This window comes from Ambystoma mexicanum, chromosome 13, assembly GCF_040938575.1.
Source record: "Ambystoma mexicanum isolate Mex_15411 chromosome 13, UKY_AmexF1_1, whole genome shotgun sequence".
In the NCBI taxonomy this organism is placed as follows: Eukaryota; Metazoa; Chordata; class Amphibia; order Caudata; family Ambystomatidae; genus Ambystoma; species Ambystoma mexicanum.
In genome coordinates, this window is record NC_090938.1 from 268,392,481 (window position 1) to 268,406,082 (window position 13,602).

A 13,602-nucleotide genomic window follows, 5' to 3' on the forward strand; every position below is an offset into this window, starting at 1 on the left:
AGTTCCCTCCCTCTGGGATACCTACCTGCTCCTCACAAACTTGCCAAGCCACCTGAAGCTCGGAAACGGCCCAAAACCTACCTCTTCACATCCACTATCTCTCTCACTCTCCCCTGCTAACCAACCTGTATCCTGCGCTGACCGGCTACACTTACAGGTACCAGGCCCTCCTCCTTTTTCACGTATCCCCTGCACTGTCTCCCTTCCTACTGCACACTAGGGGCTGTATCTGGAACCTTAACATTTCCCTTCCTCCTTGCACATTACACCGAGCTGCGTTGCCCTAGCTGCACTTACACCAAGCACTGCTGCCTGATTGTACCCGCCTCACTCCACCTTGCACTTTGTGTCTCAAACTTGCACTATCTGATACATGGCTTAGACAGATAGTTGTTTTGTCCTCCCTTTGTGTTTCTTCCCTCATCCTGTCCTTCTTAGAAACATGTGTGTACGGGCATGATATAAATGACTTATGATATCCTATCCTCCTCCCCACGGCTCGTACCACTGTTACGCATTTTGTCCTCATCATGATATGATATGATTGGCTATTTATAACTTGCTTAATACCCAGAGGTTTCTAAGCGCTGACCCGGGGATCGAACCTGTCTTGGTCCATGTCATCTTGCTTCCAAGGTGAGCACGTTGCCGTTGAGCTATCATCCCTTTCAAAACACCCTTCTTGGCCCTCTAGTTCTCCAATGCCATTTCCTTTTATTATTATAACCCACCCAAACCTGTTCCAACCTGGGATATCCATTCTTCCTTCATAATTATTCTTTATTTTAATGTATTCATTTAATGTGCATTATATTTATTTAATTGCATCCTTTAAGCACAAATACCCCTCAAACATCACCTTCACACCACCAACCTTACCCTTCCCAAATACCAATGTACCTTCAGTTCACCTCAAGCTCACCCCTTGGTCCAAAATTATTTTAGCGTGAACGTACACCCCATCGCTGCTGCACTGCCTCTGGGGGGATCCATCCAAATCTCTCCCCACTCAATGCGAACTCCATCACTGCTGCACTGCTGCTGGGGGGAGCCATCTAAAATCTCTCCCCACTCTCAGTGTAGGTGACGGCATTCCGGCTACCGCCCTACACTGAGCTATCTATCCCAGGGACTTGCTGTTCCCTTTGGCTCCTGTTGTAGGGGGGTGCCCTAGCCCCGCCCCTTGCTGATGTACCCAGGGATGATGATGTTCGCCAACTCCCTACGCACTCGTGGACAACCTGTGGCCATACTTACCTCTCATAACACCACCCACTAATGAGACCATGTGGCCCTCCTAAGTGGTGCCCCCACCCTGGCATATCCCCCTAGCTCCCTTACACCCCTTGCCGGTCCTAACTAGCCCACCATCCGTTTTAACTTATGTTATACACCCCCCCTCTAACCACACTGCCTGAGATACTGCCCTTTACCACCTGATGCTCTTCTCAGGCATTGCCCCCTAGCCCTTCCCACTAGCTGCTCCATCCCCACTCCCAACCCCCTGTGTCAGCCCTTTCAACCTCCTGCTTAGTCAATCTTAGACCACACCCTCTGGATGACCCCCGGCAAATGCCCCTTCTGGACCCAAATGCCGATACACGCCCCCCAGGTTCACCCATTCACCATACTGCCCCATGAAAAACATGGGGGGGAAGGTGCCCCTAGCAGCGACAAAGTAGGGCCCTGCAATGCAGGTCCCCTGACATCCATCCCAGCCAGCGCCGCAGGACAATAAGGCCATGGCCAGGAGACCAGACCGGACAGAAGGTAAGTAAAGTTATGCCCACTCATAATCCACACACACAATGAAATATATCACTGTACAAATTGTTTTATATATAAATAATAATGTATTTTTTATTTTTTATAATGCCGTGATAACCCCTCCCCACAAAATGTTTCAACATACAAATGATCTGTTACACCGTTCCACTCCCCTTGAAGAGGAAGGGCAATAAGAAATGTGTAGCGTCCTCTTCACACCCAGGATTTTACATATTTTTGTCATTGATGCATCAATTCACTAGAGAAATGACTTCTCTGGTCTGATTCTATTCTTTGAGGTAAACTAAACCTTGAAAACATATGATTTACAGGTAAAGTGGACACCGTTTGCGCACTGCATTCTGCAACTGGAATGCACTCCACCCATTTAGACGATAGACAAACTACTGTCAGCATGTACCTGTTTCCCCTTGCTGATCATCTCACTGGCCCGACATAGTCGACTTGTAAATCAGACCATGGGAGTGTCAAGCCCTTTTTCATTAATGGTGATCTATTAGCCGCTGATGCAGGCTGAAACTGTGCACACACTAAACATCCTCTGGTATAGAGTTCAACATCTTGGGAGATGTGTGGCCAATAGGGATAATCTTTTAAAATGTGTAATGTTTTCTGTGAACCTGTCTGTCCTACAGTTATGGCATCATGGGCATGATGTAACATCAATCCCCAAAATGACAATGGCACTACCCATTAGATTTGGCCTGTCACATATTCTCTAATCATCAGTCCATCTTGTATCCTAATTCTATTTTTGCTTTTTAATAGCACCCTTAATTCTTCTTTCCCTTTGCAGTCCTCTTCAGTCAGCGGATGATGTTCTGCATATAGCAAATGTTTGTAGAATGGACCTAAAATAAGACCATCCTTTTGTGCCTTGATCAAGTATTGATCTGGAGTATTAAAACTCCATTGTGCCATAGTCTGTGCAACTGTTTTTGGAGTTTTGGAATGTGTTATCGCATCTATCTGTATTTCACCAATCAGGTCTTCAATAGGAAGTAATAACTCCCCCATTACAGCTCCTCTAATTTTGGCGAATTGATCTGCCTTATCATTTCCCTCCTTATCCTCATCTGGTGTTTTCAAATGACCACATATTTTCCTCCAATGGATTATCAGGTCATTTTCTGACACAAGTTTGTCCATAGCCTAAATCATCTTGCCATGTTTAAGTGTTACGCTCACCTGACTCCCACGGAGGCGCTGGCCTGGTTTGCGCTGCTGTGACCTCTTCTAAGTTGATGCGCAGGGTTCGGAAGACGGACTGGACGGGCCCCCAAATCTGGCTTGTCTGGCTCGCAGAAGTATCCTTCTGTAGGCGAAAATAGGGGATTAACTGTCTTGCGGGGTAATGCAATCGGCCTCCCACTTTCCCCTCTCACCCTCCTTGAAACCCTTCTGTGATTTCTCGTAGCGTCTTACCTTAGGGTCTGGAAGGACGAGCTCTCCATCCTGCTTCTGATGCAGGGGCGCGTTGGTATCCAGTTACTTCACTGGATTTTCGGATTGGTGAGAACCAAACTTGCTTGGCTTCCAGGTAAGTTTTTTTCATAAGAGGTTCCCCTTGTGTCCATGCATTAATGTACTAATGCTAGTGTCTTTTTCCCCATAGGGGCCGGGGTACGGAATGCCGGGGAACAGGCACCGACCCGCGATGAGAGGTGAAATCCTTGTAGAAATCAGGTAAGTCTTTAATGAGCGTTTTTTGGTAATGTCTTTTCATTCGCTCATTAACGCTGATGTCTCTTTTTCCCCTTAGGGGCCGGGGTCCGGAAATGCCAGGATGCGGCGCGGACCCGAAATGAAGAGGGAATGAATCAACAGGTAAGTCTTAACATGGAGATTTAGCTTTCCGTATTCCCTTCTCTCTCACCTTTTGTTCTGGTGTTTTTCTCCCTAGGCGCTGGGGCGTGACTGCGAATCCGGATGATCGCTGCTGAACATGGAGGCGCCCTGTAAAGGTGAGTGGAATGCGGCGCTGCAGCGATTGACGCGATGAGCTTTTAAATTAAAGTCTTCCTTTTCAGGATTGTCGGCGAGATGTCTCCGGGATGTGGATTTAGCAGGTAAGGACTTTTCCTTCTTCTGTTCTCTTCTTCTCTTCCTTTGCAGGTGATCCAGGATGCTGGCAGGCGTGGCAGAAGTCAGGATGCAGGAGCAGACACGGTGAGCGTCCAGCTGCTAGATGCAGAACAACGCGAAGCACGTGTGGCTGTTCGGGTGGGGTTTAAATAGCCTTGGAAGAAGTTCCAGGTATATATCCTTCCTCCAGTCAGGTATGTATCCTTCCCCGACCACGCCCGGATGGTAAATTAGTCCCACAGGTAAAGTAGTTCCTTTCAGGCCTCAAGGAGGCCGGGATCCTGCAGCATGGTCTGCATCAGGTAAGTGCACCCAAGCATTCCCATAATGAGCCTGGCGCCTATGGCGCCAGGACTGATATCTTTTATGAGCCTGGCGCCATAGGCGCCAGGACACTGTCCAAAGGGCCCCTATATGGGGTTGCTGGGTCCTTCCTTGGGGACTGGATGTCCGCTTTCGGGGACGCCGGGCTTGAACCGGCTCCCCGGGAGCGGGCATCATGACAGCACTCCCCCCCAAGGCCCCTCCCAAGGTTGTTCCCTCCGGGGGTTTTGGTTTGTCTGGGAAGAGTCGGTGGAATTTCCTGACTAATCGAGGTGCATACACAGGGTCGCTGGGTTCCTACGACCTCTCCTGAGGTCCGTACCCCTTCCAATCTGTTAGGTAGAACAGTTTTGACCTAAACATTTTTGAGTCTAAAATGTTCTTCACTTCGAATTCGGGCTCCCCATCTATTAGAATAGGGTCTGGAGGTTTGAGTAGTCGGGTTCCGGGTACCACGGGTTTCAGAAGTGACACATGAAAAACAGGGTGAATTTGCATACCAGCTGGTAAATCAAGTTTAACAGCCACTGGGTTAATTATTGCCGTAATAGAATAAGGTCCCAGATCTTTTGGGTTAAAAGTTTGAGGCCCTTTAAGTGGTAAATGTCTGGTAGCTAACCACACTTGATCCCCAATCTGATACGGAGGTGCTTCACTCCGATGTAGATCAGCATTTTCCTTGTATTTTCTCTTGGCTTGTTGTAAATGCGTAGTTGCCTCTTTGAAGGCTTGGGTAATTGTAGAATGCAGATGTTCTACTGCAGGCATTCCGAGGTTCTGAGGTGAGTCAAGGTTTGAGGTTCGAGGGTGATGCCCAAACAAAGTATAAAAAGGACTGTGGCCAGTTCCAGAGTGTACCGAATTATTATATGCGTATTCGGCTATCCAAAGAATGTCTTTCCAGTTGCTTTCAGATTGCTGTAACATACACTGTTCAAGGGTCTGATTTGTCCTCTCGGTCTGACCATCGGTCTGAGGGTGGTGACTGGTTGATAATCTTATGTCGATCTGCGCCATTTGACAACATTTGCGCTTGAAGTGGGAAATTAATTGGCTTCCCCGGTCAGAGATTAGTATAGATGGGAATCCATGTAGCCGAACAATATTTTCGAGGAATTCTTTGGCTAGGACAGAAGCTGAAGGTAAACTTTTCAAAGGAATAAAGTGGGTCATTTTGGAAAACAAATCCACAATTACCAGAATAGTATTGTACCCCGAACAAGGAGGCAGGTCCGTAATAAAATCCATTGATAGGGTGTGCCAGGGTGCTGGTGGTATGTCTAGAGGTTGAAGGAGACCGGCTGGTCTTTTCTTTTGACTTTTATTTTGGGCGCAAACACCACAGGACATCACAAAAGATTTAACATCTTTTCGCCAAGAGGGCCACCAAAATTGTCGTTTCACCTTTTCCTCTGTCTTGGCAATACCGGGGTGTCCCTCTATTAATGTATCATGATAACCGGAAATAACTAAGTCGTGTAATTCCTTATGTGGCAGGAATAAGCGTCCTTGGAAATAAGGTAAACCATTATCTATGGTAAAGTCTGATCCCTTTTGTATCCATTCCTGCAAGGTTGTAGGGTCCAGGAGTTGCTTCACTCTGGCTTGAATGTCTTCAAGCGTCTGTAACGAAGTCATGCCTAGAATCCTCTGTTCGGGAATTATTGGTACTGGTTCTGAGTTTGTATCAGATTCTCCCATTCCAATTCGGGATAAGGCGTCTGCTTTGCCATTCTTGCAGCCAGGTCGATAGGTAATCACGAAATCAAATTCAGCGAAAAACAAAGCCCATCGGAGCTGCCGTGATGACTGAGCCTTGGCGGTTTTCAAATACTGTAAATTCCGTTGATCAGTGATCACTGTGATGGTATGTCGAGCGCCAAGCAGATAATGCTGCCAGGCTTTAAAGCGGACTTAATGGCTAACAGTTCTTTGTCCGTGATTGCATAATTAACCTCGGGTGCCGAGAATTTTCTGGACCAAAATGCTACGGGATGCAGTTGGTTGGTTTCGGGATCTCTTTGGGACAGGACAGCTCCCATGGCTAGGCTGGATGCGTCAGTCTCGACGACATAAGGGAGATCTGGACGTGGGGGTTTCAATATAGGTGCAGAGGTAAACTTAGCTTTTAAATCCTGAAAGGCCTGCTCGGCTTCTTCAGACCATTCAAAACGTTTATTTTTCCTCAAGAATGCAGTAATGGGTTGTACCACGAGTGAAAATTCCGGGATAAACCTGCGATAGTAATTGGCAAAGCCGAGCATGCTTTGAACCCCTTTTACAGAGCTAGGTGAAGGCCATTTGAGGATGGCATCCACTTTTCTTGAGTCCATTCGGACTCCTTTGGGTGTCAGGATGAAACCTAGAAACTCGACTTCTGTGGTATGGAAAACACATTTCTCCAATTTAGCAAATAGTTTGTGTTGGAGCAGTTTTTCAAGTACTGCCCTGACGTGTTTTCTGTGATCAGATTCCGAAGAGGAGTACACCAGAATGTCATCGATATATACGACAACACAAACATCGATGAGTTCCCGAAGGACATCATTCATGAAGTATTGGAAGGCAGCCGGCGCGTTACACAATCCGAAAGGCATCACCTGGTACTCGAATAATCCGTATTTAGTACGGAAGGCAGTTTTCCATTCGTCGCCTTCTTTAACTGGTACCAGATGATAAGCCCCCCGGAGATCTAACTTGGTGTATATGCAAGCGTCCTTCACCTGGTCAAGGAGTTCAGGGATCAGAGGCAAAGGATAACGGTTTTTAACCGTTATCTGGTTCAATGCGCGGTAATCGATACAAGTTCTAAGGTCGCCTTCTTTTTTGGGCACGAAGAACAAAGCCGAGGATGCCGGGGACTTTGACGGGCGAATAAATCCATTAGCTAGCTATTGATCCAAATATTGTCTCAAATGCAGATTCTCAGGTTCGGTAAGGGCATAAATCCTGCTACAAGGGGGTTGTGCACCGGGCACCAGATCGATTTGGCAATCGTACGATCTGTGAGGAGGTAACGTGTTGGCCTGTTCCTTTTGGAAGACGTCCTGAAAGTCTTGGTATTCCGGAGGTAGTTGCATGGAGGCAGAGGTTACAGATGCTAGATTAATCTTCAGGTTTTCTGGGTAGCAGGTTTGTGTACAATCCGGGAAGGTTATTCTTAGCTCGCCAATCAATTCGAGGATTATGTGTCTCTAACCAAGGGATTCCAAGAATAACCTGAAACTGTGGAGCCTTGATTACATCAAACACAACACCCTCCCGATGGCCGTCGGGACCAATAAGAGTCACCTCAGTAGTGGAATGTGTTACCGGTCCAGAGGCAATTTCAGTTCCATCGACTGTGGTGATGACATCTTTGCTGGTTTTAGGACGGAGAGGGAGGTTAATCCTAGAGACCAATTCACAATCCACATAGTTTCCAATAGCCCCACTATCGATGTATGCCTTTATTGCATGCAACCGCTTAGGCTGTTCTGGATCTACGAGAACCATTGGCACAATGAAATGTGAGGTCTGAGAGTTAGTTTTCAAGCTCGGCAAGCGGACCCCTACACTTGTCGGGCAGAGTCGTTTCCCGAAACAGAGTCTTCATGGTTTTTATCAGCGACTACTACCGCCTTTCGGGGTGGTTTTGCCGGGCAATCTCGTAGAAAGTGTCCAGAATTCCCACAATAAAGACATAATTTTAACTGCCGCCTCCTTTCACGTTCCTTTTGAGTTAAGGGTCCTTTAACCCCTCCAATTTGCATAGGCTCAGAGACATCAACTCCCTTGGGATTAGCATGGGTCTTGACCAACACCCGGGTCTCAAACCTGGACCGATCTGCTTTTCTGTTTTGAAGTCTGTGATCCAATTGGACCACTAAGTCTATATACTCTGTGCATTCTTGGGGTGGATTTACAACTTGGGCCAAGACATCTTTAAGTTCTCCGCGAAGGCCTCGATAAAACAACGTGACTCTTTTATCCTCTGGCCATCCCGTTTCCACAATTAGTCTATTAAAGGTTGCAATATAGGATAGGAGGTAGAAGTTCGTCATCCAGAGCCTGCCCCTGAGAGTGTCGAGCAAATAACCTTTCCATGCTTGCTTGAAACCTTTGAAAATCATGGAGAATCGGGTCATCTTGAGTAACCAGTGGAACTGACCAATCGGCAGCGCAGCCGCTGAGATATGACAATACAAAGGCTACCTTGGTCTGATCATTAGGGAAGGCCCCAGGTCTGCATAGGAAGTGCAAACGACACTGATTCATGAATACGGCGAATCGTTTGGGGTCCCCAGCAAAGGGTTCGGGTGGGGCCAGCGGCATGTTTCCAGGTAGATTAATCTGCACAGGGTTACTGGAAACCACAGGAGCGGGGTTCCCTCCGGAACCGGGTAGAGGAGTTTGCCCAGCTTGACCTTGCAAAAGCTGTCTGGCCAGGTCATCAGTTCTTTCCTTTGATATTATTAATTCCCTCCTGAGGGCATTAGTCTCTTGACGAGCGGCATGTACTTCGGCCCGTAATTCCCCCAGTAATTGGGCCAACTGATCAGTCTCAGAACTTTCCATTGCGCCTGGGTGGGAATTTGTATGAAGGCTTCGCGTTCTGTTACGCTCACCTGACTCCCACAGAGGCGCTGGCCTGGTTCGCGCTGCTGTGACCTCTTCTAAGGTGATGCGCAGGGTTCGGAAGACAGACTGGACCGGGCCCCCAAATCTGGCTTGTCTGGCTCGCAGAAGTATCCTTCTGTAGGCAAAAATAGGGGATTAACTGTCTGCGGGGTAATGCAATCGGCCTCCCACTTTCCCCTCTCACCCTCCTTGAAACCCTTCTGTGATTTCTCGTAGCGTGTCACCTTAGGGTCTGGAAGGAAGAGCTCTCCATCCTGCTTCTGATGCAGGGGCGCGTTGGTATCCAGTTACTTCACTGGATTTTCGGATTGGTGAGAACCAAACTTGCTTGGCTTCCAGGTAAGTTTTTTTGATAAGAGGTTCCCCTTGTGTCCATGCATTAATGTACTAATACTAGTGTCTTTTTCCCCATAGGGGCCGGGGTACGGAATGCCGGGGAACAGGCACCGACCCGAGATGAGAGGTGAAATCCTTGTAGAAATCAGGTAAGTCTTTAATGAACGTTTTTTGGTAATGTCTTTTCATTCGCTCATTAACGCTGATGTCTCTTTTTCCCCTTAGGGGCCGGGGTCCGGAAATGCCAGGATGCGGCGCAGACCCGAAATGAAGAGGGAATGAATCAACAGGTAAGTCCTAACATGGAGATTTAGCTTTCCATATTCCCTTCTCTCTCACCTTTTGTTCTGGTGTTTTTCTCCCTAGGCGCTGGGGCGTGAATGCGAATCCGGATGATCGCTGCTGAACATGGAGGCGCCTTGTAAAGGTGAGTGGAATGCGGCGCTGCAGCGATCGACGCGATGAGCTTTTAAATTAAAGTCTTCCTTTTCAGGATTGTCGGCGAGATGTCTCCGGGATGTGGATTTAGCAGGTAAGGACTTTTCCTTCTTCTGTTCTCTTCTTCTCTTCCTTTGCAGGTGATCCAGGATGCTGGCAGGCGTGGCAGAAGTCAGGATGCAGGAGCAGACACGGTGAGCGTCCAGCTGCTAGATGCAGAACAATGTGAAGCACGTGTGGCTGTTCGGGTGGGGTTTAAATAGCCTTGGAAGAAGTTCCAGGTATGTATCCTTCCTCCAATCAGGTATGTATCCTTCCCCGACCACGCCCGGATGGTAAATTAGTCCCACAGGTAAAGTAGTTCCTTTCAGGCCACAAGGAGGCCGGGATCCTGCAGCATGGTCTGCATCAGGTAAGTGCACCCAAGCATTCCCATAATGAGCCTGGCGCCTATGGCGCCAGGACTGATGTCTTTTATGAGCCTGGCGCCATAGGCGCCAGGACACTGTCCAAAGGGCCCCTATATGGGGTTGCTGGGTCCTTCCTTGGGGACTGGATGTCAGCTTCGGGGACGCCGGGCTTGAACCGGCTCCCCGGGAGCGGGCATCATGACATAAGTGGCGTCTTGTTATAAGTGAGCATCCCTTTCATCTGCCAGCCAGGTAAATACTCCACAAAACTATTTTGCGCATAATTGGAATCAGTGACTAGAACTATTTCTATGAGACTATTGCTGTAGATATTGCCTTATAAATAGCAGCCAGTTCTGCCACTTGACTACTTTTGCGGCCTATCCTGTGCTTACTCTTGGAATGTTATCACACTTAAACCATATGTTTCCTATTCCCGCTACATGCTCTTTTCCAAATCATTTTCTACATGGTATGCACATCCATCTACATACACAGTTGATAAATCCTTACATGTTTCTTCGTTGAATGCCTTGTGTGGGGATTGCTCAAATTCATTCAAACTTGTCTCAAGCTGTGTGCCATCGGGCTCACAAACAGCTGCACAATCATGCAACTCTGCTAGTCCTTGATCAACTGGGCTCTTTTTCTTTTGTCCATATCCCACTTCCACAGGGAATCCCTGAAGTGCTAATGTCCAAGAAGTAATGGTTGACCGGGCCAAATTCCCTGATCTGATTCTCTTACTTTGCAAAAATTGCAGAGGCTGATGATTTGTTTCAACAATCACCTGCTCCCCTTGAACTATCAGGGGTAAATGTTGTAATGCCCAGACAGTGGTCAGAATCGCTTTTTCAAATTCACTATATTTGGTCTCTACCTGTGACAATACTTTGCTAGCATATGCAATGGTTTTATTATTTGTGTCATGTTTTTGATATAATACTGCTGAGATGCATTGATCTGTGAATCCTATTTCTACAAAGAAATCCAGTTTTTCCATTGGCATTTGCAGAGTACGCACTGCTTCAGAAATCTCATCAAAGGTTGTCTAATCTTGCATAATTTTCAATACATTTTCTGTCGTAACTTGTCATTCCCAACAAACTCTTTAAACTTTTCAAGTTAGTGGGATTGTTTAGTTTATGAATCGCTTCCACTTTTTTCTTTTGTAGATTTTACCCTTTTTCTGCATCACTGTGCCTTCTGTAAAGATACCTTTGCTCCAGCCTTCTGTAGCTGACTGATTACATGTCTAATCTCATTGAAGTGGCTTTTCAGATCTTCGTTTTTGGTTAGCACATCATCCACAAAGACTATTGTCCCTCTTTCAGCTTGACCCGGGAGTGCCTTGTGATGGAATATCCCAAACTCACTTCACTAATGACATACTCAAAAGGGGGCCAGGACCACGCATATTTTGATTTGTCAAATGAAAATGCAAACACATTTTGAATGTCTTCAGCTAGTGTCACACACCAGTATCCAGCTGTAAGGTCTAATGTGATAAACACCTTTGACCTGTGTACCTGCGCAAGACCCTGATCAATAACTGGAAGAGGCCACCTTGAAACAGGTACTGTTTTGTTTAATTCTCATAGATCTGCACACAAGCGCCATTGGCCATTGGGTTTTAGCACACCTAATATAGGGTTATTTGATGTACTATGAATAGGCCTAATGGCTCCTCTCAATTCTAAATTCTTGATTATTTCAGCTAGTGATTCCAAATACGCCAGGGGTAACCTATATTGTCGCACACATATTGTCTCCCTACCATGTCCTTCTGGTAGTGTGGCAACATGTAAGTCGGTCAGCCCACAGTCATAGGCATCCTTGGCAAAAACCTGTTTGAACACCATAAATATGCCCTGCAATTAGATTAACACATTTTATACTACTTGTCAGGATCAATCACTTACCAGTTTTGGAAACTACTGGAATAATTAATCAGCTACCATTCACTGAGCGTTTCTGCCGATTATGTAAAAATAAAGAAAATACTGAAACAGGGAAACATGTGTTAACAAAGTGCCCTAAAATGTTAACAAAGTATAACGCCCAGTACAGCAGATACGTACATGACAGAGAGCACATAGCGGAGATACTTTTCTGGTGGCATAGTATTAACACAACAAATATTAAGTTCTTTATTGCAATGTACAATGTATGGTTAGCCATAGAGAGCCTATTAGGGATGTCTATCTGAATGCAATTATCGTAGATCCTTAGTTGTAATATTCTGTATACTATATTGTATGGTGTGAATTTAATCTACCACATTTTGTCCTCAGTAAGGAATGGGATGAGGTGTATGCTTTTTATTTTGAGTTTTATTTCATTGAGATTATGATTTGTTGTTTTTATGTTTTAAGGAATTGAATATGTGATAAGACATTTTTATGAATTGCATGTTAAAAACTACTTTTTAAAATATCATTTTGTAGCATTATGTGTAAAGTTTATTTATAAACTATATCACATTAATAAATACATTAAATTAAATATATTTCTCAGTTGGTCTTTTTCTTCTTCACTTGTGCAAGTATCTGCAGCTTGAATCTGCTCCTCTACCATTTTAGAAAACTCTGGTAAGTCCTCTCAAGAAGGAACCTCTAATCGTGTGGCAGTGGAATCGCTACACTCAAATATTTTGGAATATTGACCTGCATTTCCATATGCAGTTTTTCTCTTTTATATCCACTTAATTTGAATAGGATACAATCATTTTGAGGACAGCAGACTATTTCACTTTGCTCATAAGGGTACACAGACTCAACTTTAAGGATTACTTTAGGTTTAGACGCCAATGATTCTGGTAACTCACCCTATGCAGTCACATAGCTTTCAGGAAGGTTCCCTATCACAGGGTTACTAAAATAGAAGTGTAGTACGATTTCTGTATTGCCATTCCTACTGCTGAATTCTATTCCAAATGCATGTCTTGACACTCTTTATTGTCCACCAGGATTTGAATGGGTCCATCCCCAATCTATATCAGTGGTGGATATTCACATTCTAACATGTGCTGCCTCGTGAATTTATTTAGGCATACAAATGGAGAACCTTTTTTTGTTATCAATTTCTGTATTTAAATGCTACTGTAAATTGTCTGGTGAATGCAGGAATGATAACATCCTTTTTCAACTGAAGCTCAATTGCATATGGCATCATTTGGGTACAATTGTAAGCTTGTCTTTTGTCTACAAATTCAGGTGCGGCTCCACCCAACCTGGACCAAACCTTTTGATTTAGAAAGTCTAATACTATACACATCCTGTACATGATGTCATTTCCCATATAGAATGTGTTTGTGTACTGCTTACGAACCACACATTGTAATGAATGCTCTTAGGACCAATTGTAATCATTAAAATGCATCTACTATTCTTTGTCCCGACTCAAGGTCACCCAGGACAAAAATATGTTGATTCTTTATTCTGAACTTTGGGATCTCCTCCCTGTCAATTATTTGCCAGAGTATCATTTCATTAATGAAACTACTTTCATGTTCAAACGCCAAAGTGGCTTCAATCGTTTCAGGATGCCCATTCACATGGATAGGGATCCATGGCTTCCCTTCTCCCATGTGTATTTGGGA